This window comes from Pavona decussata, unplaced genomic scaffold, assembly GCF_977016875.1.
Source record: "Pavona decussata unplaced genomic scaffold, jaPavDecu1.1 SCAFFOLD_146, whole genome shotgun sequence".
Classification (NCBI taxonomy): Eukaryota; Metazoa; Cnidaria; class Anthozoa; order Scleractinia; family Agariciidae; genus Pavona; species Pavona decussata.
In genome coordinates this window covers 258,326-265,910 of record NW_028145559.1, presented here as the reverse complement: position 1 = coordinate 265,910, position 7,585 = coordinate 258,326, and the positions used below count along the sequence as shown (strand labels likewise).

The following is a 7,585-nucleotide window of genomic DNA, read 5'->3' as shown; positions in this document are numbered from 1 at the left end:
ACCAACGGTCAAGTTTATTTTCAGGACAATTTTTGTAACGCGATCAGGAAGAGGTAATTCGAAACAGGTTAATGACATTTGGCCAATAAGATTAAACACGCATATGTCCTAAGAGACTTTGTAGATAAAATTCCGACACGCACGTGTCACGGAATTCGGAGAAAAGGCGCTATTTTTCTCGAAACTGAAGGTAGAATCGTATCTAATGGAAATATTTTTCAGTGCTTCGTCGGGAACATGCAAAAAAGCAGCCTTGAGTTTTCGCCTTGGATCGAGTAAGTGAAATGAATCAAGCATAGAAGGCAACATATGCTACAACGACTTACAGGATTGAATTTGCATTTGATCGTCCAAATGTAAATATTCATTCTTAGTCGTTTAAAAAGCTGCTATAAAATGTTGTACAGGACTAATGAACGGAGAAAAAAAAACGCGTGAAACCATGAAACCTGTGAGTTAAAAATTGAACGACACGCAGTAAAGAAAGATTCCATTGTCCCGAGTTTTAAGCGCGCTAAGTGTGCCCGCTATAACTGATTATTGAACCACATCTTTAATTTACTAGAATAAAAGATTTTTTTACTCCATTTGTGTTACAGATATTTTGGACCATTTGAATGAGATTTATATGCAGTTTGGTTGTTTTTGTTGTTCAATTTTACTCTAATGAATAATGTTTGGACAGTTAAACCATCACCGATCATACGTGATCACGCCATCACTGTAGAGAATCACGGTCACTGGAGTGATCACACCGTGATCACAGGTGTGATCACTCCAATCACGCCTTGTGAAGGCGTGATCACGGTGAAAGGAGTGATCACGACCGTGATCACGGGCGTGATCTGTGATCACGCTGTGATCACAAAATATTTTTACTGGGGCAGGACTTCTACCTGGGTGAACCAAAAAGGATATACAACAATTACCTACATTGACATGTGCGACTCAAAATAATAATTTTCATGTTGCATATCCCAGAAGCGCTCAGGCACATATCAATGCCAGGACTTCTATCTGGGTGAACCAAAAAGGATATACAACAATTACCTACATTGACATGTGCGACTCGAAATAATAATTTTCATGTTGCATATCCCAGAAGCGCTCAGGCACATATCAATGCCAGGACTTCTATCTGGGTGAACCAAAAGGATATACAACAATTACCTAAATTGACATATGCGACTCGAAATAATAATTTTCATCTTGGATAAACTGTGAATGGCATGCCCTTTAAACAGGAAACTATCATCAGTTCATATTACTCTCACCTGTTTTCTTTGCAATTGGCAATTGCAATTGGATAGACACTTTTGCAGCTTTCACTAGATGCATGGTGAACATTCACTGGTACAATGCCAATCATGACTTGTTGCCTGCCTGTGGTGGGGAACAGCATGTGAATACATTACTAATGCATTGGGATTTAAGTTATTACTACCTTAAAATGCTCAAAGCCACGGTTTTCAATAGCACCCGACGCCCGACGCAAGTCACCGGCTACTTTTAGCGTATGTGCCGGGTACTTTTTGTCTCCAAAGTATGAATTTATGTCAATAACGTAGCTGATTACGGACGTGGATATTTTTGCCCAGATTTTAATTCCAATTGTTATAATAATTGTTATATCTGAGTGATATTTTGAAGAAAACTCTTGTTTATAATTCAGTTTACAATGATCTCCAAACAAACACTTTTTTGCCCTGAAAATGCACCAGATTAAGAATGCATCTCTGGGTATGCAAAATTTAACTATTTGCTGTGACCCCCCCAGCAGGAGGGGGTTTCCCCCTCCCACACCCTTCCCCCGTGCAGCTTTCGCCGCACGGCACCGCTAACGCGGTGCAATTGTCCTCCGGCTACTTTCACATTTCCTCCTGGTACTTTTTTTCATTTTGAAAACCCTGCAAAGCCCTTACATTTTTGCAAGAATGGTGTGTAAAATGATAGTTTAGAGAAACCCTTCTTTTGCACAAGAAGTACCCATTCCATGCAAATTACTAGAAAAAGGACATAAGCATAATACCATAAGAGATAACTGAGAAAATTTTAAATAACATTTAAATCCCTGCAACAAGAAAACTTCACACCTACCAAAGAAAAGTCTTCCGTCAAGTTTAAGGTTGACTTCCAGGGTGTTTTGGTGGGGTTGATGTAACCTTGTCTCCCTCGCAGCCCAGGCAACAGCAGCAGACAGGCTGACTTGAAAGCCACGAGGAGCACCTTCTGGCAGGGGTCTGATGCCCATTGCATTTCTTACTATCCCAAAAACCATTTTCCTCACAGCCTTGATTTGATTTTTGTTTAGCAGGATTGGGACATCAGTGATGTAATCTTAATAAATAACCAAACTAAACATTAACTGTGAAATCAATAACAATACCAGAAAGAATTCCAAAATTATTGATTTTTTGTGGTGAACTTTTTATCATATCGAATAATTTTTTAATATCGAAAAAAAAAATCGAAATTTACAGCCTACAATTATTGTACTGTAGGCTGTAAATTCGGAGTAATTTGAAAATCTGAAAATGTAAATTTAAAATAATTTTAAATATAATGCCCAGTCCCGATTAAGTTGACAAGCTGTAATTTTACTATACTGTATTTATTCTTTTGTAATGTAATAACGCAATTCGCTTTATGCACGACGTTCTTTTTATAATAAAATGCTCTTATTAATTAGTTTGAGCTGCACTGATTTCACCTAAAATCTCCAAAAGGGAGGCACATGTTTCAGTTGACAATTGCACATACTGAATATTCATGCTTCTTCTCATTTTGCACCAATTAATAACTATTCTACTCAAGATTAAAACAAAAAAGATTAAAAACAAGATTAAGGTGGCTGAAGTCAAGCCCATGTACTGAGCAGAACACATACTGTAAGGTCTCACTTGACTGGCTTCAGACACCAGCCAGTCAAATCAGTAGCAGCTGCTGCCATGGGCGTATAACAGAAATTATAATCCATTAAAGATATTAGCACTTCAGTGCTACACTGTAAATTCAAGGGTAAATAAAGTTTATTGATTGATTGATTTAAATATTTCCGCTTGCCCGCGATTGGTCTAAACGCCTCATGTGACCAAATATACCCCAGCTAAAACTGGGAAATATCCGATGATATTCCTCAAGTGATATTCCCCAATTTCAAAAACTTCAAGGCACGTTTTGTTTACAATCACAATTAATGTCAAGATGGGGGAACGGTTTGCTTTTGTGACGGAAAGAGAGATAAACCTGCTGGTCGATACAGCAGTATCAGAAAACAAAATACGCTCTAAAGGTTTTTAACGGTAAACTGTTCTTAAACGAAATGTTCAAATACTCAAGCTCGTTGCTTCATGTTGCGAAAAATATTTGAAGGATAATACATGTAACCACAATAGCCTCCATTTGGCTTTAAAAATAAGCTTAGATATTTGTCCTTGGACATTATCTGCTCCTAGAAGCTCACAGTTTTCCTCGAGCTTCACTCTCGGGAAAACTGTTCACTTCTCAGAACAGATAATGTCTGCAGACAAATATCTGAGCATATTTTCGTGCGAAATGGAGGCTATTGTTGATTTATCTTCACTGTGGGATACAGTGCAACTAGCCCATTAATGTTGCTAATTTCCACCATAAGCTTTCATAGGCAAATCCTACAATTACAAAGAATAACTTACAAGCAAAAATTTTATTTAATTTTAAAATTAACGGTTTTACTTTATCCTGGCTCATTTTATAAGACAGTTTAAACCCCACAATAATTAATTACAGTACCCTTGATCGAAACCCTGCGGAATATGCAGATCATGAAATTACTTTCCTTCTTTCATCCCTAAGGGATGGGACAGAAAAGACTCATTGGACCAGTCACTAATTCTTAATATCAACAGATCATTATAATGAGTGTCAAGACTCAACCCTGTGAACCCCTCCCTCAGTTTCTCTTTAAGAAAAAAAAAGTAAAATACGTTTTACAAAGCAAGAATATATATTATACCTATTCTAGCACAATAAAAAGATAAAGGTAATCACTTACCCCAGTTCGGCCCAGCCTAGTCAGGCTCAATAGCGTTTGCCAACCTTGGTCGGACTGCAGTTTAAAATACATTTCGTTGCATGGGTGGTTCTGGTTCAACCACTACTGGCTCACGTGGACTTGGTTGCTTTTCTGTTCCGATCTCGATAGCGTTCACGGCTTCAACGAAGCGTAGCTAACACGTTCACTCGGTTTCACAGTTTTCCTCAGAACTGCGCACAAAATGCCGAATAACGAGGCAACGGGAACGACTTCTCCTCTGAAAGCTCTCTGATCCAAGTCCCCGCCATTTTGGATATCGGAGATCTTCACAGAGGCGAATTCTGTTGGAAAACTCGCTACCAAAGGGCACCTGGCCATAAATTTGGTCGGCTGACCGCCACATACCAGAGAATTCATTAAATACCACGGTCTTACCGGGTCGCTAGCTAGATGCAGTCGACGAATGTCGAAAGCCTCAGCGAAAGCCTCCATGTCCTTGAAGACGGGGCGCAAAAATGATCTTGACTAGAATTACATGAAATCTAACCTCCTAAAATGTCAAAAAAGGCAAATCCCACCCCCAAAATGATCAGGCCGTCTCAACGGGAGATTGTACGAAAAGCCAAGCGGCGATAAATTAGTTGCGAAAACTCTGTTGGAGTCCCAAACCGCAAACGTAGTACGATGATGGGTTCAGAGCAGGAGTATGACGTCACTCCTTAGCAACCGGCTAGAGCACATTTTTCAACTTCCGGTTATCTCTGGCTCGTGATGTCTTGAGGTTTGGGCATGCGTACGTAGTGAACCTCATATAACGAATAGAGAAATATCTCGTTGTTTATTTCAACAAAATGATCAGGCAATGATCAAAAATATGAAAAGCTAGGGGGAAAAAACACACTTGTGATTAGTCTATAAAGTCACTTAACGACGAGGGAATCTTTTCATTATTTTAATTTTGTTTAATAAAAAAAAAAAAAAAACGCTCAATGTATGTGATTGTTCATTCTACCCAAGCCTTGGCATCCGTACAGATCGACGTCGTAGTTCATTTTTTATCTCACTCAAAGAGTTAATTTGTTTAGAAAAGAACTTTGCCGGAAACTTTTACCATCACTTTATAGGGATTCACGCCCTGGCCTCAAAATTAGTTTTTTCAGGTCACACATGTCATAATAGTTAATGATCAACCAGCACGCTAAGTAAGAATTAGGGCTGTTGATTGCAAGAACGGCTGATATCTTACTAACGCACGGTTGGATAAGTATGAAACCAACTTAGATCTGTCTACTAAAGAATTTTTTAGGCCGTAAACTTCGAAAATTAAGCAGGTTTTTGACCTCCAAACATTGAGCGTGTTCTATAATGTCGTATGCACTGCGCTGTTCAAAGGGCGCTTTGAAATGAAATGCTCAAGCTAAGTTTTTTTTTTGTAATGAAAGAAATATTCTTTTAACTAAAATGGCCCAAAATTTGATTTCTCTGAACTGAACAATTCAACTTCAAATGAGAAAAAACATCATTTTGACAACAACTCGTCATATAATTAGTTTTGACAAATGCGAGCATCTCGAGCGACGGGCTAGGCAAAATTTTCACGCAATTCTAGAAAGTAACTAAGACATTCGCGGAAAGTCTGATTGTGTTGATTAGCTAGGTAAACTTAACTTACGGTATTTAACTGAATGGACGTTTTGACACAAAGAAGTGCGACAATAACAACACATCAAAACACAAGTTAATTAAGCGATGGTTCTTGAAACGAACAACTTCACAGCTAGATAATAACATCAGGCTAATACGAAAATATTTCGTTCTCCGGCTCTAAAGCAAACATGACAGTGAAAAGAAAGAACATAATTAGAACTGGAGTAAACCAGTTCATTTAAGTCGATTGTGCATTTTAGGTGGCCCCGAATCCCTGAATAAAGTTCACTGAATCTAGTTAAACACAACAACACAGCTGAACAGCAGACCAAAAATATTGCCGGCAAAAACATGGCCTTAACTAAACACTTTGATTACTTAGCGATATGTGAAAGAGAAATACAAACTCTAACTGAATAAAACACGATTGTTCAAGACTTACTGAGACCTTTAAGTTGTTTCCCTGTCAGAAGAGAACTTTCTAGCGGCGCCGCTGTGGTTCGCCAGATTCGCTCCCCAGCAAAGTCAGCCGATACCGTTCTATAATGTCGTATGCACTGCGCTGTTCAAAGGGCGCTTTGAAATGAAATGCTCAAGGTAAGTTTTTTTTTGTAATGAAACAAATATTCTTTTAACTGAAATGGCCAAAAATTTGATTAAGCGATGGTTCTTGAAACGAACAATTTCATAGCTAGAATAATAACATCAGGCTAATACGAAAATATCTTGCTCTCCGGCTCTAAAGCAAACATGACAGTGAAAAGAAACAACATAATAAGAACTGGAGTAAACCAGTTTATTTAAGTCGATTGTGCATTTTAGGTGGCCCCGAATCCCTGAATAAAGTTCACTGAATCTAGTTAAACACAACAACACAGCTGAACAGCAGACGAAAAAAATTGCCGGCAGAAACATGGCCTTAACTAAACACCTTGATTACTTAGCGATATGTGAAAGAGAAATACAAACTCTAACTGAATAAAACACGATTGTTCAAGACTTACTGAGATCTTTAAGTTGTTTCCTGTCAGAAGAGAACTTTCTAGCGGCGCCGCTGTGGTTCGCCAGATTCGCTCCCCAGCAAAGTCAGCCGATACCGTTCCATCGATCAATCGCTGCCACTGACGGCGCGCTGACTTCTCATCGCAAAGAAGGCCTGAAAGTCAATGTGATCATCCTGTTACTAAAATAATAATAGTAATAATAATAAACAAAATAATGGTGACATGTTGTCGCGGAAACGTCATGTTTTCACCCTTTAAGCCCTAATATCAAAGGACAAACTCTCCTGTCTTGTCCCTATATTTTTCTTATAAAAGCCGACTGGGTAGAAGTTATTAAAATATCAAGAGAATTCATCTTGGGTGATCGTATCCTTAATTCTCATGACCTCAGGGATTGAATAAACATTAATTTTACCAGGAGAAATTTGATGCTGATCACTGTTAGGGCTTAAAGGGTTAATCTCTCTACTTTTTATTGTGAAATAATACAACCGTCCTGGCACAAGCCTGACCCCATGCACCAAAGGTCTCTTATGCCAGCGGGGATGATCTTGCCACTCAGTCCGATAACTTGTCTGACGACAAGCCAGGGAGGGAGAGATGAACTGGCCCCTACACCATAATAAGTACATCCCTTTCGGCTAGCGCTCACATCCGACTGTCTCAAATTCAGCTTCATCTATATATAACATGATTAGCCGTCTTCCAAGTGGTACGTCTTGAGGTTTGGGCATGCGTACGTAGTGAACCTCATATAACGAATAGAGAAATATCTCGTTGTTTATTTCAACAAAATGATCAGGCAATGATCAAAAATATGAAAAGCTAGGGGGAAAAAACACACTTGTGATTAGTCTATAAAGTCACTTAACGACGAGGGAATCTTTTCATTATTTTAATTTTGTTTAATAATAAAAAA

At 38.6% G+C, this 7,585-nt stretch overlaps 1 long non-coding RNA gene across 1 annotated transcript; it reads right to left on the bottom strand.

Moving 5' to 3' along the window:
• Positions 1-1,097: 1,097 nt before the first annotated feature.
• LOC146466285 (uncharacterized) lies at positions 1,098-2,310 on the bottom strand. Its single transcript, XR_014868073.1, has 2 exons — positions 2,098-2,310; positions 1,098-1,383 (listed from the first exon to the last, which is right to left on the bottom strand). It is a non-coding gene; the product is annotated as an uncharacterized LOC146466285 (long non-coding RNA).
• Between the last annotated feature and the right edge of the window lie 5,275 nt (positions 2,311-7,585).